We start from the raw sequence: 27,246 nt of genomic DNA, 5'->3' as shown, positions 1-27,246 counted from the left end.
GCCTCAGGGGTTACAGTTAGGTCAGTTGTTCTTTTCGGAGACTGAAAACCAAACCATGGTAATAACAGGTTAAAACATCTCCTACTTAATAAACAAAGTCCTTTGCCCGGGGAGGCGGGAGGGTTGCTTATGACTTTGATGAGGATACCCCTGGAAGAGAAATAGGATTACAGGTAACTAATCCTTCTCTTCCAGGGGATCCTCATCAATAGTCATAAGCATTAGAATAGAGTAGCGAGCCTCACCTCATCCCTGCGGGCAAAGGAATCAACAGATAACATTCATAGTCATAGGCCCAAAAGCAGGCCATATTCTACCCAAATAGGTTTCTCAAGGAAGCTTGCCCTACTTGAGAATCCGCTCTGGAATCAGACTCTAGGCAATAATGCCTTGTAAAGGTATGGACTGATTTCCAAGTCGCAGCCTTGCATATTTCTGACATAGGAATGTCATGTAAAAATGCTATTATTGTGGCTGCCTCCCCTCTAGTGGAATGAGCTTTGGGTGATTGTAACAAAGGTTTGCCAGCCAGCTGGTATGCTAGTTTGATACATGAGACAATCCATCTGGAGATGGACCTTTTGGCTGCTGCAAACCCGGTCCTCATTGAACCATAATTGACAAAGAGTTGGTCTGTCTTTCTGGTGCCCTTCGTTCTTTCTAGGTAAAACTTTAGCACCCGTTTAAGATCCAACGAGTGCAACGACCTCTCAGCTGGGGTCGATAGGTTAGGAAAGAACGAAGGAAGGGTAATCGTTTGGTTTATATGAAAATCCGATACCACTTTTGGAAGGAAAGATGGGTGAGCCCTCATTACCACTCTGTTGTGGTGAAACACAGTGTAAGGTTCCTTGGTGCAGAGTGCTTGAATCTCGCTAACCCTGCGCGCAGAGGTTATTGCCACCAAGAAGGCCGCCTTCCAAGTGAGATGCTGCAAGGAGGCCTTGTGTATAGGCTCAAACGGTGTAGACATCAGCCTGGAGAGAACCAAGTTCAACTCCCAGGGAGGAGAAGGATTTCTCACAGGGGGATAGACCTTCTTCAATCCCTGAAGGAAATCCTTAACCACTGGGACCTGAAAAAACGATGTTTGTGTAGGTGATTTTCTGTACGCTACTATGGCAGATAGGTGAACCCTAATAGAAGCGTATTTCAACCCTGATGTCGCTAAGTAAAGGAGGTATGGGAGGACTACCCCTTCTTGTCCTTTGGTGGGATCAAAGCCATGGTCCTTACACCAAATGAAAAATCTTTTCCACTTGAACGCATAAGACGCCCTTGTGGAAGGTCTCTTTGCCTCTCTTAAAATATTCATACATTCTGGAGGCAGATTTAAGTGTCCGTATTGCAAGACCTCAGGAGCCATGCAGTCAGGTTCAGCGACGGGAGGTTGGGATGCAGGATCCTCCCGTTCATTTTGCTCAACAGGTCTGGCCTGCACGGCAGACGTCTGTGTGGACACAGCGACAGATGTAATAGGTCTGGATACCACCATTGTCGCGGCCAATCCGGAGCAACTAGGATCATGTCCATGCTCGATCTGATGAGCTTGGCCACCACCTTCGGAATCAGTGCCAGAGGAGGAAACGCATAGGCGAACATTCCTGTCCACTCCAGCAGGAGAGCGTTCCCTTGTGTCCCGGGCCGGTGGAACCTGGACGCGAAGGCGTGGCATTTGGCGTTTTCGTCGTCCGCGAATAAATCTATGTCTGGACGACCCCAGCAACGGAAGAGTTCTTCGACTACTTCGTCGTTTAGCACTCAGTCTGGCTGATCTTCGAAGTGCCTGCTGAGTGCGTCCGCTTTTGTGTTTAGCTCGCCTGGAAGGTGTACTGCCACCACCGACAGTCCCCGAGCCAGAAGCCAGTGCCAGATTGTCTGGGCCTCCTGAGACAGAGGGCGAGATCGAGTTCCTCCCTGCTTGTTCAGATAGAACATAGTTGTAGTGTTGTCCGTCTGAACCAGGATGAACTGCTCGAAGTTCCAGCATGTTGATGTGGTATGTCTGAAGGTTGGTCGACCAGCGACCCTGAATCTGAAGATGACCCATGTGAGCACCCCAACCTTCCAGAGATGCGTCCGTTACCACAGACAGCGAAGGAAGAGGTTGCTGAAAAGGGACTCCCTGCAAGACATTCCGAGGGCGAGTCCACCACTGTATTGAGGTCAGTGCTGCTTGAGATAGGATGATTCGATCCTCCCAATCTCCAGTCGCTTGGTCCCACTGATCTTCCACAGACTCTTGTAGAGGTCGCATCCTCAACCTGGCGTTTGGAATTAGGAAGGTGCAGGACGCCATGGAGCCCAGTAGAGACGCTACTTCTCGCACCTTTGGACGAGGAAACTGAAGTAACTTTCTGCATTTCTGCCCCATGGAAGATAGTCTCTCCTGCGAAGGAAACGCTCTTCCTAGATTTGTGTCTAGAACTGCTCCCAGATAGTGGATAGTTTGTGTGGGATGCAGGACCGACTTTTCTGTGTTCACGTGGAGACCAAGTCTGTGTAGTTGTTGAAGACACAGATGACAGTCTTTGGTGGCTTGACGAGGGGACGGACTCTTCAGGAGCCAGTCGTCTAGATATGGGTACACAAAGAGACCTTTTTTGTGCAGACATGCCGCTACCACTGCCATGCACTTGGTGAACACCCTTGGTGCGGATTTTAGTCCGAAGGGAAGCACTTTGTACTGGTAATGCTTGTTCCCTACCAGAAACCTCAAGTACTTCCGATGACCTGGTGTTATAGGAATGTGGAAGTACGCGTCCTGTAAATCCACCGAACACATCCAATCTCCAATTTGTAGATGAGGACATATCTGATGAAGTGCCAGCATGCGAAACTTCTCTTTGACCACCACCTTGTTGAGGGTTCGAAGATCCAAAATCGGTCTGAACTTGTCCTCTTGGTCTCTTTTGGGGACTAGAAAATACCTTGAGTACACTTCTCTCCCCCTTTGGGATGGGGGTACCTCTTCGATTGCGTTTTTCTTTAAGAGGACGCTCACCTCCCTTTTGAGGAGGTTTAGATGGTACGAGCGAGTCTTTTTTGGAGGAATCGGTTGTGGTCTCTTCCGGAAACGTAGCGCATATCCATTGCGCAGTATATTCAGCACCCACTGATCTTTTGTGATGCTGACCCACTCTGCCAGGTGTTGCGAAGCACTTCCTCCCACTGGAGTGGGTAACGGCGCCAGAGGAAGCCACTGCTCAGGCTTTGCCTCCTCTAGGCGTGGTAGAGGACTGATGATGTCCGCCTCTGCCTCTGCCCGATTTTCCTCCTCTGTATTGTGTCTTCCCTTGTGGCTTGTTCTGAGACCATTGAGGGGTTTGAACCCTCTGTTGGCCTCCCCGGTTCTTGTTGGTCTTGAAGCGTCGCTTGAACGGCTCTTTCTTCTTCTCCAGACCAACCACCTTCACTGTGTCCAATTCTGTTTTCATGCGGGTCATTTCCTGATCGGCATGTTCCCCGAAGAGTGAAGATCCTGAGAAGGGCAGATTGAGGAAGCGTTGCTGGGCATCTGGTTTGAGACCAGTTAAACGCAACCAAGAAGATCTCCTTGCACATACCCCATGTGAGTAGACATGTCCTGCTAGAAGGGCGTTATCTGCAGAAGAACTAATCATTTGGTTCGCCACCAAACAGCCCTCCGTCACTGTTTCCTCAAAGTCGTTCTGGTCCTCCTTGGGCAATTTCTCTTTGAATCGTTCCATGGAGTCCCATAGAGCTCTATCGTACCTGCCGAGAAGAGCTGATGCACTAGAGACTTTCAGGGATGAAGCTGCTGTGCTGCACACTCTGCGTCCCCAAGAATCTTGGGTCTTGCTGTCCTTGTCAGGAGGAACTGAAGAAGAAGGAGCGACTGTGTGATTCTTCTTAGCTGAGGCTACTATAACAGAGTCCGCCGCAGGCTCTCCTTTAACAAAGATTGGATCTGAGTCGGCCGGCCTATACTTTTTCTGGATACGTGTCGGTACCGCCCTGATCGCTGCTGGCGTGAGGAAAACCTCTTTGATTGGGTCCATTATCCCTGGAACCAATGGGAGCAAAGGCCGTGAATATGATTTGTGACGAAGGGTCTCAAAAATCACAGTAGCGGAAACCATCTTGGCAAGAGTGTTGTCTTTCGCTGGGGCAACGGACTTCTACTCCTGGAAGAGGACCTCGATGAGCTAGAGGTACTTGAGGAGGAATGGTGAGAAGCCGATTGCGTCACCAAAATAGTTGAAGGCACTGACGGGGATTTTCGTCTCACCGGTGTTGGAAGACGTCTCAAAAGTCTTTCCCTTGACGTTGAACGCCTCCGCGGCGTCGACGGAGTGATAACCTTCGATGTTGAACGCCTCGACGACGACCCGTGTTCTCTCGAGGTTGACCTGTGATGTCGAGCCGATGACGGAGTCTTCTCCCTCGACGTCGAACGGCGTTGCCCTGCCTTCGACGGAGGTCTCGACGTCGAACGGTGTTGCCCTGCCGTCGACGGAGGTCTCGACGTCGAACGGCGTTGCCCTACCGTCGACGGAGGTCTCGACGTCGAACGGCGTTGCCCTGCCGTCGACGGAGCTTTCGACGTCAACCGACGTTGGTCTGTCGGCGACGGAGATGGCAATCGACGGTGTCCTGTCGTCGACGATGCCCTTGATGTCGACCTGGCATGTGGCGACGGCGGAGGATCGGACATCCTCGACGTCGAGCGCCGACACGCCTTTGACGATGATCCCTTCCTCGACGACGATCGTCCGAGGGGGCTCTTGCTCCTCGACGCCGAGCGCCTCCGTGGAGACGTCGGCGGAGGTGTCACACTCCTCGAAGCCTGTCGACGTTGAGACGACGGCGAGTGTGTTTCGTCTCTCGACGCCGACCGTCGCCTGGTTGACGGCGGCGGAGTTGACTTACGTCTTGACGCCGATCTTCTTGTCGACGGAGATCTCGTGGCTTCTCTCGACGCCAATCGTCGCCTAGTTGACGACGGCGGAGCTTTCTTCGACGTCGGTGAACTTCTTTTCGACGACGATTTCCTCATCGACGCCGGTCCCGACGTCGACTGAGCTTTTTCTTTGGAACTGTTCATCAGATGTTGTTTTTTCAGCGCCGAGCCCGGTGCTGAGGTTGATGGACGCTCTGACTTGCCTTTGGAGGGAGTTCTGGGTCTCTTTGAACTCTTCCTCTCTGTAGATCTTCCCCTCATGGATCTCTGGGCCAGACCATAGAGCCTGTTCCTCTCTCTGTCTTTAAGAGTTCTGTCAGACAGATTTTGACAATGTGAACAGTCTTTAGGATCATGATCCTCTGTCAAGCATAAAATACAGACCTTATGAGAGTCCGTTTTTGCCTTCTTGTGGCCACAAGAAGGGCAATCATCAAATAATGAGGGCATCCTGACAGGAAAACCTCACAAAAAATCGACTGCAAAGCAGTTATTTACTTGACCCTGATGTTAAAAGTCAAAGTAAATCAAAAAATTGTTCTTTTGAAGATTTTCTGACTGAAAAAGGCAGAAAAAATGTGGAGCTGTGTATCCAGGGTCCTTCCTGAAGGAGCCGGAAAGAACAACTGACCTAACTGTAACCCCTGAGGCATGATGGGAAGCTAGGGGCAGAGGTGCCTTAAAGGCACAGCGTCAGTTCTAGTACATGCAGCTACAGGTTAGCTTTTCAGTCTTTTTAGACTGGGTATTTGCAATGCAGCCTGGGAGCTGTATATGCTTACAGTGTGTTATAAGAATTTCTACTGCTTTCTAAGCATTAAAACAGTTTCTAAACAAGCATTGGTGTTGTTTCTCATGTTTCTAATGCTAATACAAATGTATGGTGGAAATTCTTCACAGCATATTTCAGCTCTACTGTTTTATTTGGCTGCAATTGCTTATTTTTATATATATATATTTATATATATATATGTATATGTATATGTGAGGCACATATAATATATTGTTTCCGGGGTCCCGCGCATGGGCGGGAATATTCTAATGCTTATGACTATTGATGAGGATCCCCTGGTAGAGAACTTCCCCAAATTTGTATTGAATGGAGTGCAAAGAGTAAATATCAACGCTTTAGTATCTAACACCTTCCACAAATTGGTTTATATTAGAGTGGGAATAGTAAATGTAACAGGTTTACGGTCCAACGCCTTCCCCACATTGGGTTAGATTGGAGTGGGAATGTTAAATGTCACCCTTTTAGTGTCCAACACCTTCCCCAAACTGGTATAGGTTGGAGTGAAAATAGTAAATGTAATCCTTTAGTGTCCAACAACTTCCCCCAATTGGGAAAATTTGGAGTGGCAATAGTTAATGTAAGCTTTTTAGTATCCACCACCTTCTCTAAATTGGCTTAGATTGGAATGGGAATAGCAAATGTCACCATTTATTGTCCAACATTTTCTTCAAAAAAGTTTATTTTGAGTGGGAATGGTAAATGTCAGCCCTTTAGTTGTCCAATAGCTTCCCAAATTGGTATAGATTGGAGTGGCAATAGTAAATGTAACTGTGGTAATGTCCTATGTAATGGGTCTACCTAAGCATCTTATGATGTAATTGGAATGTTAGACCAGCTGTGTTCTAGGAAACAGGAGTTGCTGTGGGATACTCGCTGGAGGTTACTGCATGAAGAGGATGTACTAGAAATAAAGGATCTATGAAACTACCTTACATGTTTGCCCAGTTACTACAGTTTCTGTTGATGAGTGACTTACAATCCGGTGCAGGGGGCAACTACTAATGAGTAACCTCCACCTCTGGAAAAGCACTGGATCTGGTATTGAACTGTGCTGAAGAAAAGATGTACTGATTAAACTGTGAGTTTATCTACATACTACCCCGTGGAACACAATAATTTTTCAACTAAAACATTTTGATATCCTGAGGGGGGAAGGCTGTAACTGTAATTTAAGGCTGGGACGGCTTGAAAGTGGAAAGAACCATAATCAATGACTGGGAAGCTATAATCCCCGTTAGTCTAACGTGTCTACTTCTGGGTCCCTGGGTCTTGGAATTGCCTCCTTTTTTAGGTTTTGCCTGCAAGTGCGCACGTAGTGCGCATGCTCTAAAAAACCTTTTGAGTTCTATGTCGGATTGATGACCCGCCTCTGTCTCTCATTGGCTAGCTCCATAAATGGAGGCTAGCCATTGGGAGACAGAGGCTGTCAATCACGCTTTCCCCTGAAAACGCGATTCGGGGGCGTTTCTCAGACTTTTTTTAAGCCCCGCCCCTTTGTCCTGGGCCGCGCTGTGATTGGCTGCCGGCCCGGGACACCCCCGTGACGTCATTCCCGGGCCGCGCTGTGATTGGCTGGCCGGCCCGGGACCTGAATACACGGACCATTGCCGTCTGAACACGCCCCCATCCCTCCTGTCTTCCCTTAATACACGAACAGCGACACATAATGTGTAATATAAGGGGTAGGGGAGGTTCACTGAGACCAGAGCTAGAAAGCGCAATTCCTGATAAACCGGGTTTTACGGCCATCCTTTTTCCCCAACAACCTGCTCACTTTCCACTCCATCTAAAGTCTGACAATTTCTCCCTCCAAATTTACCTCTGGCGTCACAGCAAGTCTTTTATGGTCCGGAAGTATCGCCACCTCTCAGTATCTCTCATGTCCATTGGTCAGCGTCACACCGAACCGGACCATGAACCAATGGTTGCTCGTTACTGAAATAAGTACCGGGTTAAGCTCAAACTCCGTACAGGAGAGTGGGTTTTGCCATAGAAATGTGTGCATGAATGAGAACGATATCGTTGATCAAAAAAGTTCTATAATAATACTGTGACTCGGTGCCTCGTCGGGTCTGCGGGAGCAAATATAGGCACCGAAGAAGCCACGCCCTCTGAGGCGCCCAGGCAGACAGCCGCTTCAGCTCAACTTGGCACACTCATGGCAGTGAGCGACTGAGTGGAGTTGCAGTGACACCCAGAAGCGCAGCAGTGAGGGGGTGCTCAGTGTGCTGCAGCGAGTGCCGCCTGCTCACGAGTCATGCAGTGAGACCCCTGCGTGTTGTAGTACGTCAGTGAGCAAGGATCCAAAACGGCTCCGTGAGTGACAGTGGGATACTGAAGCCAGTCAGAGACGGGCTCAAAAGCATTGGAGTGCACGAGTGAGTGAGGCCCAAGAGCTGTGGTCGTGACACAAAGAGAGGTACGCCCTGAGCCATGCCATGCGGCCGGGAGTTATTGCAGTGTGTCACTGAGGCACGGTGGGAGTGCTACTTTTGAATCCGTGAGTGAGACTCGGAAATATTGTAGGACATCAGTGGGAGAATGGCAGAGGTGCTGCCCGTGAACCGGAGGGTGTCACTCTGTAGTTCAGCCGGGCATGAGACTCCGCAGCGCAGTGGTTCCGATGTCAGACTGCAACACTCAGGAGACCTCATCAAGCGACAAAGAGGAACGCCGCGGGAAAACCCGTTACAACGAAATCATTACATCGCGCTTCCACCGCAACGCGACTAGAACATCGCAGGAGGCTTCAGAACGCATGCAATTACGACGCATGCTATAACAGCGCATGGACCATCACGTCGCAGGCTATTACATAGCATTCCGCTTGAAATTGAAGGCAGCAGCATTCCACTTGAACTTGAAGTTATGTAACGTGAACAGAAAGTCCTTTAATAAAATTAATTTTGAACTTGAACATGAACTTATGTAATAAATAAACAATAAACACGGCTCTCGGTTGCAGTGGCATTCGCAGGTTAGGGGCATTCGCAGGCTATTACTTTAACATAAATTCATTTAATCAATAAAAAAAATTAAAAGCGACATAGCATTACACTTGCACTTAAAAAGCATGGATCTTGGTTGCAGGGGCATTCCACCTCGCTAGTGACAGGCCCGTGATATTCCTAATATGTGTGCATGGCCTGGGGGAAATTATTAATAAATAGAAATGCAGGGGGATAAGTGAAAGGCGTGTAAAATACAAGGATAGCGCTGACGACTTTGGTGCTGGGAACCAAGGCTCGAGACTCGCCTGAGCCACATAAACAAACAAAAAAATTACAAGTGCATTAAAAAACGATCCCGTGATATTCATAATATGTGTGCATGGCCTGGGGGAAATTATTAATAAATAGAAATGCAGGGGGATAAGTGAAAGGCGTGTAAAATACACGGATAGCGCTGACGACTTTGGTGCTGGGAACCAAGGCTCGAGACTCGCCTGAGCCACATAAACAAACAAAAAAATTACATGTGCATTAAAAAACGACACTTACAAATGCTCCATCCATTCATCCACGCACCATTTCATTCATCCATCCTCCCACCAATCCGCCATTCATCCAGCCTTTCACCCGTCCAATCATACACCCTTCATCCATCCACCCTCTCACCCATCCATCATTCATCCCCGCCTTCCATCATTCAGCCATCATCCAGCCATCGTCCATGCACCCATTGATGGACATCACGAAGCAGCTTTATTAATAATTATACAGCTTACAATAATGACTGTGTTAATGAATTTTTCATGTGCACGTGTGCTGAATAGCTTTAATTCTGTCCCTCAATTGTTCTTTTTGCATGAAGCAATGCAGACAGCAAACATGGTTGCTCCTGTCCCAGCCTAAAAAAACAGGCCACCACCAGCAGTAAAACGGACCCCCACCCTGCCAGTCCAGCAGAAAAAAAACAGCAGCCTGGTAGGGCCGCATCTTGTCAATGAGTGGCTCCCGAGTGTGATTCAGTGAGTCATAGAGCTGCAGCCAGTAAGACAAGGGTACTAGGAACCAGTGACGTAACCAGTGTGTCATGAGATCTAGGAAACGGGCCCTCCGGCCGCTGTTTGGACTGGGCAATACAGCAAACCCCAGGATTCAAGGGGTCTCAGTGCCACTGCATCTGCTGCCTCGATGGAAGCTATGACGTCATGCGAGCTGACGCTGCAGAGATGCCCTTTTCCCAAAGTCGCAATGTATTCACTTACATGAATCACTGACTCAACGGATGTCATGCCTGTTTGCACGGTTCGTTCTCTACATTAATGTTCCCCGCCTGCCTCACAGCCCTTGAAATGACGGATGTCTTTAGCAATAAGAAAACACGTGCGGCAGGGAGGAGGTTGCAGGGGTTGCTCTGTAGACTAATGACACCATTTTAGACAAAAATTCCTGCTAAAACATATTTCAAAGTTCCCATCTAGAGGCACACATCTTAAACGTGCTTTGGATTTTCCAAAGTTCATGAACCGAGCCCTCAGGCAGCACATCTTAGCCTCGCGTTAGAGAGACAGTAAGTACATGGTAGGGCTCAGATCTTTTCTACCTCCTTACACAGTTTTCTTTCTCTGGCAGCTGAATATTCCCTCTGAAAACAAACCGTAAAAACTCAAGTTTTTGACTGCAGAGATATCCCTCCGGTTATCCACATCATCAAGGCTAAGGATTCACAGGACAGATTCATCCCCGCGGATATATTTAGCATACAGCTGAAAGATTCATAAAGCAGAGCTACCCCTCAATTTACACATATCGTGGGGGCTCGGGGCCTCCAACAGACCCCCTATGCCACAATGTATGCAGTGCTACGGGGTTGTACTGGGAACGGACAGAGCAGATTTATTTTCCCTGTAAGGCACAGACAGACAGCAGAACTACCCCTCAAGTTACTTTAAACTTAAAGGTCACGGGCAGCGTGCAACCTTTTTAGGTCTTGCCCGAGTCAATGCTCTTGCGCATTGCTCTGGCGAGATTATAGTAAGCGGAAAAGAACAGTCTACCAAAACGGCTGCGGATCGCATACAGTTCATGTGATCTATGCACGTGCACACATAATGCCAGCCACATAACACACCACCATTTGTCTGTGCCTCGGCATCAGACTTCAAAGGCTGCTGCTCCCCCGCGTGCACATCGCACACCACCATTTGTCTGTGCCTCGTCATCAGACTTCAAAGGCTGCCGCTCCCCTGCCCCGCATCAGACTTCAAAGGAATGCGATCCCCCCCGCCACAGCAATGCCGAGAGCTTGTTTCTGGACGAAAGTGAAAGCCTACCGTGCTTGTTTAGAGTAGCCTTGTTCCTCAAATGCTGTTGCTGTGTTGCTATCTCTCTAGGGACACTCAGCTTGAAAACACTCGACTTGCTAGCTGCAATGCTACATCCGCTATGCTTTGCCTCTAGACACGTTGATCCCTCGCAGACTGTGCTGACTGCCCCTCCGGATTCTGAAACTGACCAACGCAGTCAGCACGCAGTCTCTTCTCTCTGTCTTATGATTTCTGCCCTTCCACCATTTACTGCGGACCCTCACCCTCACACCTCCTCACCCTCACCCCCGTCACCCTCACACCCCCGCACCCTCACACACCCTCACTCACCCTCACACCCCTCACCCTCACAACCCTCTCACCCTTACTCACCCCCTCACCCTCACACACCACATCACTCAGGGACAGCACCACATCACTCAGGGACACTGCCACATCACTCAGGGACACCACCACATCACTCAGGGACACCACCACATCACTCAGGGACACAACCACATCACTGAGGAACACCACCACATCACTCAGGGGCACCACCACATCACTCAGGGACACCACCACATCACTCAGGGACACCACCACATCACTCGGGGGCACCACCACATCACTCAGGGACACCACCACATCACTCAGGGACACCACCACATCACTAGGGGACACCACCACATCACTCAGTGACACCACCACATCACTCGGGGACACCACCACATCACTCTGGGACACCACCACATCACTCTGGGACACCACCACATCACTCTAATACACCACCACATCACTCTAATACACCACCACATCACTCCAATACACCACCACATCACTCCAATACACCACCACATCACTCTAATACACCACCACATCACTCAGCCCAACCACATCATCACTCAGCACCACAACAGCACTGTCCTTGCTTGCTATCAACAAGCATTGCCATAGCCAATAGGACTCACATTAGGAAAGTGTAAGCTATTGGCTTTGTGAATAACAATACTATTAATTTATATATTTTCAAAGCCAACACATATTAAAAAAAAATTGTCATTTACAATACCAATAGCTCACACTTTCCTAATGCAAAACCTATTGCATTGCAAATGCTTGTCCTGTTATTGCCTTTTATTACAAGATAACTGCTATAAACTGAGCCGGGCAGCTCCGGCCTTCCTAACGTCTGTTTTGGCTGTGCGCTCAAGAGCTGGCGCAGCCATCCTCTCGGGCATTCTCATGCGCATTTGTTATTCAGCGACAGGACATCTTTGAGTAATCGTGCACTTTACAAATACACTGTTATGTTACGTTATGTATGGATCCTTGAAATATCTGCCAAGTTTTATTAAATGCTGATCCCTACTGCTCGCAGTCGCCATCGCTCTGATCTCCAGCGCTCGCAGCCGGCATCCCTAGCTAGCGCAGCGCTAAGTTTACCTCACATCTAGTTTCAACGATCGCGACACTGCTTCCTGCATTCCTGTTTCAGCTCCCAAGACACGTATCATAGCGCATCTAAATACAAAAGAGGACTACTCATTGGAAAAGGAACTACACGCATAGATTTACAAAGTGGATCATATCGCATAGAAAGAGGACTACAAACTACAAATTGTACTTTTGAAGCAATCCAAACTTTACCATGTACACTTGAATTTGTAATGATAGTGCATTGCTATTATTTTAGACAGTTGTTGTAATTCATTATTTTAGTTTGTTGTTTCAGTTTTTTGTGGTAATTTATTGTTTTACTGTTACTTTTCCTGTGAAAATGACAGAACAAAGCATGTCTGCTCCCCCTCCAAGCTTTTTCCCGCTGCCCGGGGAACCTGTCATTCCATGGAAAAGATGGAAGACTATTTTTTCCCTAAGATGCTAGCCATTGGTGCAGATAAGTATGGTCCTTTAAGGAGGCAAGCGATATTGCTTCATCATTTGAGAGCAGTGGGACGTAGGACTTATGATGATCTCCCAGAAGTGTGTTTGGGGATGGGAGACGGACAACCCATGATTGTATACAAGATGTCTTTACAAATGTTAGAAAAACACTTCACACCTAAAGTGAGCGTGGTTTTTGAAAGACAGAAATTCTTTTCAATGGTACATGGTCATGATGAAGATTTAATGAGCTATGTTGCTGCATTACGTGGGTTGGCAGTGACCTGAGAGTTCAAAAACTTGTCTGAAACCCTTATTCGAGATCTGATAGTGCGGTGTATAAATATTAGAAAGGTAAAAGAAAGGCTACGGTCTCTGGACACTACATTAGAAGAGTCCATACAAATTGCCAGGAGTACACACTGCAGTGTGGATGAAAGAAATTGACATGAGCAAATTAAGTGTCAAGGCTTCTGAGAAGTAGTCATCTTTGATTGAGGTTAAGGAAATTAAGTTGAACCCTAAACCCAAACTCACACAAGCAGTGGAGAACAGAGTGGAAGAGAGGAGAAAGATAACGTGCTATTGGTGTGGGGCTCCAGGGCACATTGCGTGTTTGCGTGGGTTTTGCGTGTGCTGCAAGAAATGTATCATGTAGAGCTTGTGGAAGGAAGGGACACCTCGCAAAGGTTTGCTGATCAAAAGGCAGGGTGCAAGATTCTAGCGTAAGGTGGTAGGGAAGTTTGAGGGAATACAACATGAAATTATCTCAACCATAAACGAGGTTAAAAGTTGTACAGCGCAAGGGAGTGGTAGTTTATGGGGAGTGAAAATGGAGAGCTCAGAAGCGATACAAAAATCTCATTGCACCATTTCCTTGGGTACTGCATAGGTTAAAGTGTTGGCGGATTCAGGACGCCTATTTACCCTGCTTTAAAAAAAACAACAATATGGATGTTGTCAAAGGGGTGGTTGGAAATCTGTTACCTGCTGATGTGAACGCAGTAGGGTATGGTGGAAGGAGAATCAATCATTGGTATGAGGACGTCGCTTGTATAGCCGCAAGCCAAGACGCGAGGATGTCCCGCCGCTGTTTTGCGGATCCATGGCGCTTGATAGTGCGACCGCTGCCAGGAGTGAAGGGGGCCTGACTACCGGGTTCATATTGGCAGGATCGCAATCGGCCTTTCCATGGCTCGTGCCCACTGGGGTTGATATTCTAAGTGAACTTTTCAAGTTGGACAGCGGTACCCAACCGGGTTTTGGATGGAACTTTGTCTAAGCAATTATGGGCACTACTACAGACACCAGCATGCCCTGCTTTGCTGACGCCTATGTGGGCGGGACTATTGACTTGAATAACACGTTTTCCGCTTCAAACCGCTTTCCTTGTTTGATTGAAGAGAGCCAGTGAACAAGAGCAATATTTGCTTGAAACGCGTTTGGCAGTCACGTTACGAGATTTGAAAGGCTGTCGTGTTGGTTCTGCTGCCGGTGGCTGTGTGCATTACCCCTTTAGGAGGGACGTCCACATAAGGGCAACCTTTGTGTTTTTTTGTATAGCGGCAAGCCATGCCGCGATCATGTCCCGCCGCAGTTTAGCGGATCCATGGCGCTTGATATTGCGATCGCTGCCAGGAGTGAAGGGTGCCTTGTTCCCGGGTTCATATTGGCAGGATCGCAAGTGGCCTTTCCATTGCTCGTGCCCACTGGGGTTGATATTCTAAGTGAACTTTTCAATTTGGACAGCGGTACCCAACCGGGTTTTGGATGGAACTTTGTCTAAGCAATTATGGGCACTACTATAGAGACCAGCATGCCCTGCTTTGCTGACGCCCATGTGGGCGGGACTATTGACTTGAATAAAACAGGTTTTCCACTTCAAACAGCTTTCCTTGTTTGATTGAAGAGAGCCAGTGAACAAGAGCATTATTTGCTTGAAACGCGTTTCGCAGTCACATTACGAGATTTGGAAGGCTGTCATGTTAGTTCTGCTGCCGGTGGCTGTGTGCATTACCCCTTCAGGAGCTGCGACCTCATAAGGGCAACCTGTGTGTGTGTGTATGTGTATATATATATATATATATATATATATATATTTTTTAAACTTTATTTAATTTGTTGCCATTTACATAAATTCATGGTCATTGGGTACATAGCACTGAAATTACACACCTGACACTGCAGATTTACATAACATCATATATTGTGAGTTCAAAGACACAATGCATTTCTTTAGGGCACACAATTAGGGGTTGGTTTGTGAAGTGGGAGCAGAGTCTTGTTGGCGCATATAGCTAAGAAATGGATCCCAAATGTCTTGTGGCCAGGACCTCAAAGGCATAATTTGATGGATATATTTTTTAAGAGTAACAGTGTGCATGGGAGAATTTATGTAACTGAAGAAGGGTCAGATCTCTTGGGGTGGCGTCATCAACATGATTTAAACATTATGTTGGACCCAAAAGCTACTGAATCTGTGATGACTGTAGAGCCTGTGAATGTGAGTGTGCCGCTCAAACAAGATGCTGGTACGACATGGTGTGAGGAGTTAATCCAGTCTTTTTCACATGTATTTACTGACAAGTTGGGGAAGCTGGAAGGTTTTACGCATAAGATAATCCCAATGAAGGATGCTGTTCCGTAAGCGCACAAAGTGAGACCCCTAACTTTTCTTATGAGAGTGCCACTTCAGCAAGAACTGAATAGGTTGTTGAAGGAAAAGATCATTGAGCCTATAGAATTGTCAGAGTGGCTTGTTCCTATTGTGATTGCTGCAAAAGGGGATAATAAAATTCGCTTATGCATTGATCTTCGCGACTTAAACAAGAATATTTGGGTGGATCACCAACTGTTACCAAATATTACAGAACTGTTGAGTGTACTGGGTGGTGGTAAGGTATTCAGCATTCTTGCTATGTCAGCAGCCTACCATCAGGTGAACTTGCATCCAGAGTCTAGGCCACTAACTTATTTTGTAACTCCTCTTGGTGCATATCGTTATTGCCGTATGTCGTCCGGTTTAGCGTCGGCTTCTGTGGGTTTCCATAGAATTATGCAAAAGATTTTTCATGGAATGCAGAATGTGTTGTGATTTCAAGATGATGTATTGGTAGTGGGGAAATCTGTGGAGGAACATGATGAGTTGCTCAAAGAGGCATTAGGCCTAAGAAAAGCATAGTGAAAGCTATTGTAGATGCACCATGACCTGAGGACAAGTAACAATTGAAGTCTTTCTTAGGTCTTGCAGAGTATTGTTCTAATTTCGGATTAATGAAGGCACCCCCCTAAGGAATAACTACAAGGTCAGGGAAAAGGGGAAAAAAACAAAAAACTACACAAGGATAGTATCCCTCTTGACCTATATTGCTTTACATAGGGCTTGTTGTAAGCTCATATCTGGGGCACACAAAAAATGCTCTGCTACACATAGAACTGATGTTTCATTTATTCTCTGTTTATTTCATTTTTTTAAACTTTTTTTCTAAAGAAACATTCATCTATTGTCTTTTTTTCTTATATTGTTACATAGTTATCTTATATGGATTAATCTACAATTTCACTACATACAGTATTCAAAAAGAATGTTTGTATAAACAGCTTTCCAAAGAAATATATATAACAGTCTCTTTAAAAGAACACAGTCTATACATAAGTAGTACACAATACGTGTTTTAGGATTCACACCTAATTAGAAAATCCAAACTCCCAGTCCCCCGTACTCATTCATACCTCTAATCATTCTACATACACATCACTTACACTCACTTCATACATACTATACACCCCAGAACCAGACTACATACACAGATGGAACCATAGGTGTGAAGCACTAAACCCTCTAATGCTGTGCTGAGAGCTGGGGTATAACACGCAGACTGGTCAATGCACGTTTTGATGGTCTATTTATCTTTTCTTGCCATCTTCTTCAGGACCTATTGCTTTAAAGGTTTATTACGGGCTGGATGGAGGGGGAGAGCAAAAGTTTCTTCTCCTTTTTAAAAGGCAGCAGGTGCGTCAGCAATGCTTGTGGGTGTGTTATCATCAACAGTTATCCAATTATCATTTCTACCCTATACTAATTGGAAAGTGTTCTGCAATCTTTGGCAATCACTGTCTAAATGGAGCTTCTCTTCAATATAACTCTTCCAATGGTGTACTGCGTCGCATAAGCATAATATTTGGCACTTCCTTTCTAGCCGTTGCAGTATCGCTAGGATTTCTTTCTCGGACTATTTTATATCTTTTTCTTTTTTGATATGTCGAGCTTGTAGGTTTTAGAACTGCCGACCTCGGGAATATTCCACTTATTTATTTCTGCTTCGCGGCCCTGAGCTGCTGTCTGCACTAAGTCAGCATGTCTGGCACAGTCCAATGGTATCAGATCTCTGATCTCTAAATTCGTCTCCAACTTTGCTGATGTGGTTGAACCTATGAGAGTTTTGCTTAAGAAAGGGAGCGGAGTAGGTGTGGGGAACAATTTGTGATGCTGCATTTACTACTATCTAACGGTCTCTTGCCGCTGCCCCTACACTGGGATATTTGGATGTCACGAAAAAGACTACTGTGACAACTGATACCAGTAATGTGGCATTGGGCGCTGTTTTGACACAGTAAGTACATGATGAAGACAAGATTATTGGTTTTGCTTCACGGCAACTGCAAGGGGTAGAATGGTCATATACAGCCATTGAAGAGGAGGCATTGGCTTGCTGTTGGGGCATGAATCATTTCACGTTCTATCCATGGGGCTGGCTCTTTATAGTTAAGACCGATCACAAACCATTGCTACATGTGTTTAAGTGTGGTAGGGGACTTGAAGGCAGTGTGACTCCCAGCATTTCCAGATGGTTGCTGTCAACATCTGACCTGAATTTTTTTGTGGGATTTGTCAGAGGAATGTAGTGGCTGATTGTCTTGTTTGCCTGTGACTGAAGAAGAGGATGTTTTCTTCTTGGACAACCTGGTTGTCAGTCCTGTTGGTGAAAAGTTGGCTTTGGGACAAGAGGAGTGGAAAGATGTTATTCTTAATTATAATGAATGCAAGTGATTGAAGATTTTGATTAGTGATGGATGGCAAGAGTCGTATACTCTTGATGAGTCTTTGAAACAATATCTAGTGGTCATAGATAAGTTGAGTATTTATAGGGACAAGATCTTGCGATGTAGCCGTATCGTGCCTCCAAGGATGTTGAGGAGTAGAATTGTGAAGATTGTTCATGAAGACCATTTGGGAAGAAGTTTAACGAAGAGAAGATTAAGACAGTCTTTTTGGTGGCCAAATATGGACAAGGAGGTTGAGAGAGTGGTCAGTGACTATGTTGCCTGTGGAAACAGCGACGAATGCAAGGCGGTTAAAACCACCATTGGAGTGCATAGGACTTCCTACCCGTCCTTGGGAGGAATTGGCTTTGGATTTTATCGGTCCTGTGGACAGATTGGGTGTGAAAGACAGGTATTTGGCGGATCTTGTGGATTCCCATAGCAAATGGTTTGTGGTTGAGCCTATGAGAGAAATCACGAGTCGGAATGTGGTGGAATTTTTGAAGGGAGCATTCTTGGAGGAAGGAATACCGAAAGTATTAGTCTCTGATAATGGTGTGCAGCTCGTTTCCACAGTCATGAAGAATTTCCTTGAGAGTTTTGGTATTAAACATGACAGAGTGCCATAATTTAGGCCACAGGTCAATGGATTAGTGGAGAGGGTCAATAGGATCATCATGGAGAATATCCAGTTGTATTTGGCTAATGGCTTAGCATGGAATAGTGAGTTGGACAAAATGGTTTGGGATCATGGAGTAACGCCCCATTCTGTGCCTAGAGTATCTCCATTTGTGACTCTCAAGTGCAACAAAGGAATCACCTGTGAGGCTGTGTAAAAAACAATCAAGTGTGGGTAGATCGTGATCATATGTCTGCAAAAGTGATGGAGTCCCAGAGATGAAATAAGATGCTTTATGACAATAGGCAGGGAGTCAAGGAGCTGGATTTGTGTTGTGATGATTGGGTGGTGGTGAGGTAGTCTGGTCATGTAAATAAAGGGGAAAGTACGTTTTCCTAACCTCAAAAGGTGGTTAAAGTGAATAATTCTGTTGCTCAGTCGAGTGATGGAAGAATTTGGAGTAAAGGCAGTTTACTTAAGGTCAAGTGCACTGCCTACGCTACCCATTCATGATCTTATTATTCATGCTGTTCGCCTATGAGTCCAATATGTTGTTTGTATTTTAATGTATTTTTCAATTGTAATTTCTTGTTGTTGTGATAAGGGGGGAAATGTGTGGTAATGTCCTATCTAATGGGTCTACCTAAGCAGCTTATGATGTAATTGGAATGTAAGACCAGCTGTGTTCTAGGAAACAGCAGTTGCTGTGGGACACTTGCTGGAGGTTACTGCATGAAGAGGATGTACAGGAAACAAAGGACCTATGAAACTACATTACATGTCCGCATAGTTACTACAGTAACCTCTTTAGTGTGCAACATCTTTTCCAAAATTGCTTTAGATTGGAGTGGGGAGAGTAAATGTCACCCTTTTAGTGTCCAACACCATCCCCAAATTGGTATAGGTTAGAGTGGGAACAGTAAATGTAACCCTTTTAGTGTCCAATATATTCCCCAAATTGGTTTAGATTGGAGTGGGGAGAGTAAACCTCAACCCTTTAGTGTCCAACACTTTCCTCAACGTGGTTTGCATACGAAAGCGATTATTTAAATTAATTATTTTAGTGTGAAATCCTTCGTTTAAATTGTATTTGTATGTTGCAGAAGTAGTTTGTGTTATTTAATTAGTATTGTTGGTATTTAGAAACAATTAAACAAATTAGTTAGCGGTATGTTTGTAATAAATAATATCATTTATTACATTTGTTCAAAGACGGAAGACGTAACACATTTTTACATTTTATTTTTCAAAGTTTATTTAATGAATATTTTTACATATTTAGATTTATATATGTACATATATGCTTACAAATAAACGTTTAAATAAAGATAAATAAAACCAGTTTAATACTTTTTTTCTAATTAAATAAAACATTTAAATCATATTTCAATAGTATTGTATGCTTTCCACTTTTTTCTGTTTAACTTTTTTAACATTAAAAAATTCTTTCAAATACATATTTCCAACATCATTTTAACATAGGTTTTCAGTATATACTAGTATCAGTATTTATTTGATATTGTGCCAACAAGGCAACACAAACATTACACAGTAATATACAAAATACTTAAAAGCCTAAAAAATTCATTATATAAATAGTAAATTCGTTCTTACTAAATAATTGTATTTTTTATACTATTTAATTTATAACTAAATTTTTGTAACATTTTATAGAACATTTTGAATATGTTTTGACATGTTTAATAATTTTTTACATGTTTTATTCATTGGGAAGTACCAAAATATTCCGGCAATGACTGAATAAAGATAGTATTACAGTACAGATCCAAATTCATACATGTAAGTCGTTGATATAAATCCATAGAAATAAAAAAAGAAAAAGCAGACCATTATTTTGTTGTAAGATACATAAAAACGTAAAATGTGCCTATTTAGAATAACATCTCCAAGCAGAGCTCCAAAAAATCTCATGGAGGTAGCCAGACAAAGGGGAGACAGCTTTTCCCTAAGGGGTAGCCACAGCACATGCAATTTTCACCTATTTGGATGCGTCTTTATAATAGTAAGCTCCAGACCATAGGGAAAAATAAACTCCTGCCACAGGCCTTAGGATCAGGTGGTTCCTTTCGAAGCCACGCCCTGAAAATTCCTAGCCCAGGACCATGATGGCAAAGAAACCCTTGAGATGGAGCGGTATGTTATCAGAATGACCCTGCATAATCAACTTAGGGTTCCAACGAACAACTATGTCCATCAGATCATTCAACTTAGTAAGGACAAGTGGCAAAGACATGCATGGTGTTGGCTTCTGAGTTCGGACAGCGGAAATAGGTGAAGAACGGTCAGCAGCCCATTTTAAACAGACAATAACGCGTAAAATGAATGTCATAAGATTTAAATGCGTGGGTTCGCAAACAAGAAATATTAAGAGATTTCTGAGCCAGCAAATTAGAGTGCCTCCTATCTTCCGGAGAAACTGGCACCACTTTGTTGCCAGATTATTAGACCACTTAGTTGCCAGTTAGTCGAAGCACTGTGTTTACGGCTCATAGTCCAAAAGAATCAGCGAAAAGGTGCCCACACCCCCATGTGTAAGCAACCTTACAGAAATAGTGAAAAATAAATTCTGGTCCATAGAGAGGGCGTGAGCTGGAAGAATGCAAAGATACTCGTGGGGCTGGAGCCAGCAAAAACTGAATGGACCTCTGTAATTGCTTGAAAGAGAGATGAGTGATTTCAACAAAAAGCTAGCCACGCCGCTCTACTCCAGCCAACTACCAAAACTGAATAAAACCATCTTGGACAATTGATGGAAGGTTAGGATTGGGTCCCAGTACCGTATGACGGTTAAGCCTAGTTATTTTGCAGTGAGTGCAAATGTGACCAAACTTTCTCAAAAGCAGCAATAGTCTTAAATCTAGTGTGTTTAACACAGGGTGGCGATAATCCCTTGTGGTGGCTGAAGAACACTGAGAATCAATGTAATCTGCATAGAGCTAGCGTGGCCAGCTGCCAATTAGCCAGTCTCATTACAGCAGAGAGGCGTGAGGTAAAAGAAAAGATAAAAGTGGCTAGCACACCTTGGTATTTTTATACTGCCATATAAAATGTTGCCAGATGGCTTCAACCTTCTTTAAAAAAACCTTCAGTAGAAATAAAGGGATTACCAGAAATATACAAGAAGCGTGGCAACATAATAATTTTAATCAAGTTGCATCTGCCTATGACACCCAAGTGCAATTGGTCCCATTTCCAAAAGACTGTTAAAGATTCAAGATACAATGTATCATAGCTAAGATTCCCCAAATCACCGGGAACAGAAGTAATATGTAACCTCAAATATGTTTCTGCATTAACATAGCAAGGATCGAATGGCTGCGACATAAGACGCATGATAACCTGTATATTATCCGTGCACAACTTTTACCCAGAAACCATCTAAAATTGAACCGCAATTCTTTCAGTCCAACAGGATCATCGCAGAAGGCTGGCATAGTTCTTCCGTAATCTTCAATGTGGAAATAGCACGATTAATGTGAGTCAAGGTACCTCGACACTGAATAAAACCCATGCTGCACAGGGTCCACGAAGGAAGAGATGACAGTTGAGAGTCAACTGGCAAAGACCCAAGTATACAGCTTAGAATTGGTGTTCATTAACGAGATCAGTCATTATGACGCACAATTGAGAGGCTCTTTCCCGCTTTTTAATTTCTAAAGAAAAAAGACTATGAGCACCATGCCCCAAGATGTTAGTACCTCAGAAATAAAAAAAGATGAACTGACTAACTCAACAAAATGTGGAATTACTGTATAAGAAAAGGTTTTGTAAAAATTCAGTCGGTATTCAGTCTGGGCCAGACGTATTCTTAGAAGCTAGTTGGAATAAAGCTTTCCTGGTTTCTGCTATAGTAATTGGTGCCCCAGTAATTGGTGCCCCCAATACTGCTTGCTGAGTGTCAGCCTCTACCATGAACTCATTTACCCCTAAGAGTGGAGGATGTGTATCCTCTGTGTATGATTCTGTATAGAAATTGTGAAACACAGCCAAAACCTCATCAGAGCCTGATACCACTTGACCAGAGGGCTTCCTAATGCTGGTTATTACATTCTTAGAATGAATGTCACAAATCTGAAATCCATGTATACGACCTATTTCTTCGCTATTCTCAATACAATGTGCATGATTATTCTGCCATTTTTGATAAATCCTATAATAGATCTTTTTCTCAACCATCCTCCAGATAAAGGTTAATTGTTCGAATACCTGCTCTGCATGATAAATCAGAGGTTTAGACAGTAAGGGCCCGATTCACAGAATGAACTTAAGACCAAATCCTAAACTTACTACTATTTGGTATTCACAGAATGCACTTACTACTTTCGGGATTCACAGATTAAACTTACTACTTTCGGGATTCACAGAATGAACTTACTACTTGGTATTCACAGAATAGATTTAAGACTACTAACTTTACGTCCGCACTCGGGCGGTAAATTCCGGCCCGGAGGCGGAGTTTCCGGCTTGGGGGTGGAGCTTACGGCCCGGAGGCGGAGCTTGCGGCTTGGAGGCGACAGATGAGGGACATAAAGTGTCACCTGCAAAATTACAGTTTTGCAAACAAGAAGTAAAATATCTTGGTCACAGAATTGCAAAAGGAATCAGACAAGTGACAACAGAAAGAATAAAAATGATTCAAGCAATGCAACCTCCAAAAACACAGAGACAGGTTAGAATGTTTCTAGGAATGGTAGGTTATTGTCGCCAATGGATTAGTGGATTTTCGGTAATTGCAAAACCACTGCAGAGACTGACAAAAGCAGACATAAAAGACCCAATTAAATTGACAAAAACTGAATTAGAAGCTTTTGAACAGTTAAAGAAAAGTTTGTGTGAAGCTCCAGCATGGGGAATGCCTGATTATGAAAAAGAGTTTGAGCTGTATTGCAGTGAGAGGGAAGATTGTGCATTATCAGTTCTGATTCAAAGACATGGAAGACTGAGAAAGCCCATAGCATATTTCTCAGCTGTTCTTGACCCTGTTGCAAAAGCATTACCAGGTTGCTTAAAAGCAGTAGCTGCAACAAGTGTGCGTTTGGAACAAAGTGAAGGAATAATAATGGGATTTCCAGTTAAAGTTTATTTCCCACATTCAGTTGAGATTCTTCTCACCAGAAGCAAAACACAGCATTTGACAAACAACAGGTTGACAAAATATGAAAAAGTTATTCAGGGATCAGATAACGTCTCGATTTCGAGATGTGTGAATTCAAATCCTTCCACATTATTACCTGACACTACTGAAACAGAAGTCAGAGATGAAGTTGATCATGAATGCCTGGATGTATTATAATATTGAACACAACCAAGGCAGGATATTAAGGATGTCCCATTGCCTGAATCAGATCTTGTTTTGTTTGTTGATGGTTCATGCTTAAGAACAGATGATGGTGTTCTGTGTGCAGCATATTCAGTGTGCACTGTTGCAGATGTAATTGAAGCCGCCAGTCTCAAAGGAATTCGTTCAGCTCAAGTGGCAGAATTAATTGCTTTGATTTGTGCATGTGAATTGGGAAAAGATCAAAAGATTACCATAGTGACTGATAGTCAGTATGGTTATGGCGTTGTCCATGACTATGGCCAGCTTTGGTCTCAAAGAGGTTATTTAACTTCTGCGGAATCACCAATAAGAAATGCTCAGTTGATTAAAAGACTAATAGACGGATTTCAGCTTCCAGAAAAGATTGCTGTGGTGAAATGCACAGCCCACAAAAAGGGAGTGGACTATATAACTTTGGGAAATGCATATGCTGATGCAATAGCAACATTTTGCGCAAGACAAAATGTGTCTGTAAATCGGGAAAAAAATAATGAACATGTTTTGAACTCACTTATGCTAATATCTGTAGTTGAAACTTGGCAAGGAGAAAAACAGTTACAAGATGAGGCAAATGATTAGGAGAAAGACACATGGCTAAAAGCAGGATGCAGGCAGAGAGAGGAAGATGAGATCTGGGTTTATAAAGATGACAGACCAGTAATGCCAGACAGCATGATTTCGGATATGGCACGCATGTACCATGGTCCAGGACATATTGGAAGAGACTCTGGGCCATATGTAGGTAAATGGCATTTACCGAATCGTAAATACCGAATTTTACCGATTCGGTATTTACAATTCGGTAAATGCCATGTAGGTAATAATTCTTTAAATATTACCGATTCTGTAATATTCGGTAATTACCGAATCGGTATTTACCGATTCGGTAATTGCCATTGATTCCTATGGGCCTTGAGGCCCATAGGAATCAATGGCAATTACCGAATCGGTAAATACCGATTCGGTAATTTTACCGATTTGTCAAGGGGGACAGGGTGTCACTTTGACACCCTGTTGCACCCCTGATTTTGGGTTGTGTGCAATGTGACACACATACATGCCCTTAGGGCATGTATGTGTGCCACATGGCACAGGTGTACATGTGCATGTACACAGAAATTCGTTATTTACCATGCCATTGTATTTCATGGTAAATAACAAATTTGTAAGGGCCTGTGGCACTGTTTCCAGTGCGACCTACATCCCAAATTTCCGATTCTGTACATTTACCGAATCGGTAATTTACCGATTCGGTAAAATTACCGATTCTGTAAATATACAGAATCGGTAATTTTCAGGCCCCCTACATCTGAAATCACAAATACCGGTCGGTAGCAGCCGAAATTGGCCGTTACCGATCGGTATTTTGCCACCTACATATGGCCCTCTATGATTAGATTATTTAGGCAAACTTGGTACAATCCAAAATTCAGAATAATTGCAGAGTCTTTTTGCCAGAGATGCCTTATATGCCAACAGATTAACCCAAACAGAAAAACTGTTGTAGGCATGGGAACCATAGAACGGGAGGGTGGTCTATTTACCAGAATACAGCTTGATTTCATTGAAATGCCACCTCGAAACAGACTATGTATTGGTCGGGAGGAGCTACGCTAGCAAGCAAGATGGCCGCATAAGCTCCCGGCTCCGCCGACCTCCGCCAGCAGCTCGTATATCCTGCAAGCTATTCTGTTTTCCAACCGGACTCCCGTATATATGAGGAGTGACTGACTCTGAAGGCGCAATCCCGAACTTTTTCTCACACCGGATGACGGAGATACGCCGTGTTTCATTCTCGGCCTACCCCGGAGTGGAAGCCGGGGCCTCGATTTCCAACCCATCCGGGCTGGAATTGAACAACATTGGCTGTGAACCTTGGGCTTTGTCCGGTCTCCCGAACGGAGACATAATCTACCTGTTTTTAACGGCGATTTCCTATCCTGCCTGCAACGCACACGCTACGGCGTGACACATCGATTCAAGCAAGCCGGGCCGAAGACGGCTGAAATGCCAGAAACCGGTCCCCGGTAGCTTGTCTCCTTTCTGGTGAAGAATTGGCTTGGTAGTTTAGTCTGCCCTGTTCCCATGATGCACTGGGCCAGGGACAGACTGATTTGCAATGCATATAGCCAGGTTCTGAGCTGGGATGGTGCAGTGAGATAAATAATGGTGATGGATCAAGCCCTGATCTTTGGACTGGGTAAGAGTGGTCTGCTTAATTCAGACACTCTGTTCATCACCACCCCCTTTTCTGAATCGTTTTTGGCCACTAAAGGTGTGGCAGGGTATACTCAGACATGAGTCCCTTTCTCACTGCACCATCAGGATTCAAGCAAGCCGGGCCGAAGACGGCTGAAATGCCAGAAACCGGTCCCCGGTAGCTTGTCTCCTTTCTGGTGAAGGATTGGCTTGGTAGTTTAGTCTGCCCTGTTCCCATGATGCACTGGGCCAGGGACAGACAGATTTGCATATAGCCAGGTTCTGAGCTGGGATGGTGCAGTGAGATAAATAACGGTGATGGATCAAGCCCTGATCTTTGGACTGGGTAAGAGTGGTCTGCTTAATTCAGACACTCTGTTCATCACCACCCCCTTTTCTGAATCGTTTTTTGGCCACTATAGGTGTGGCAGGGTATACTCAGACATGAGTCCCTTTCTCACTGCACCATCAGGATTCAAGCAAGCCGGGCCGAAGACGGCTGAAATGCCAGAAACCGGTCCCCGGTAGCTTGTCTCCTTTCTGGTGAAGAATTGGCTTGGTAGTTTAGTCTGCTCTGTTCCCATGATGCACTTGGCCAGGGACAGACTGATTTGCATATAGCCAGGTTCTGAGCTGGGATGGTGCAGTGAGATAAATAACGGTGATGGATCAAGCCCTGATCTTTGGACTGGGTAAGAGTGGTCTGCTTAATTCAGATACTCTGTTCATCACACCCCCTTTTCTGAATCGTTTTTGGCCACTATAGGTGCGGCAGGGTATACTCAGACATGAGTCCCTTTCTCACTGCACCATCAGGATTCAAGCAAGCCGGGCCGAAGACAGCTGAAATGCCAGAAACCGGTCCCTGGTAGCTTGTCTCCTTTCTGGTGAAGAATTGGCTTTGTAGTTTAGTCTGCCCTGTTCCCATGATGCACTGGGCCAGGGACAGACTGATTTGCATATAGCCAGGTTCTGAGCTGGGATGGTGCAGTGAGATAAATAACGGTGATGGATCAAGCCCTGATCTTTGGACTGGGTAAGAGTGGTCTGCTTAATTCAGACACTCTGTTCATCACCACCCCCTTTTCTGAAACATCGTTTGCTGTGGCCCTGTATCAGACGCCCGGAGACATGGTAAGCTTTGGGGGGAGGGGGTGGAGCCTTGATCAGCGGCAAAGGTGCAAAATCGTGA

The sequence above is a fragment of the Lissotriton vulgaris genome, chromosome 6 (genome assembly GCF_964263255.1).
Source record: "Lissotriton vulgaris chromosome 6, aLisVul1.2, whole genome shotgun sequence".
NCBI classification, from domain to species: Eukaryota; Metazoa; Chordata; class Amphibia; order Caudata; family Salamandridae; genus Lissotriton; species Lissotriton vulgaris.
Note: the sequence above shows the minus strand (reverse complement) of the source record.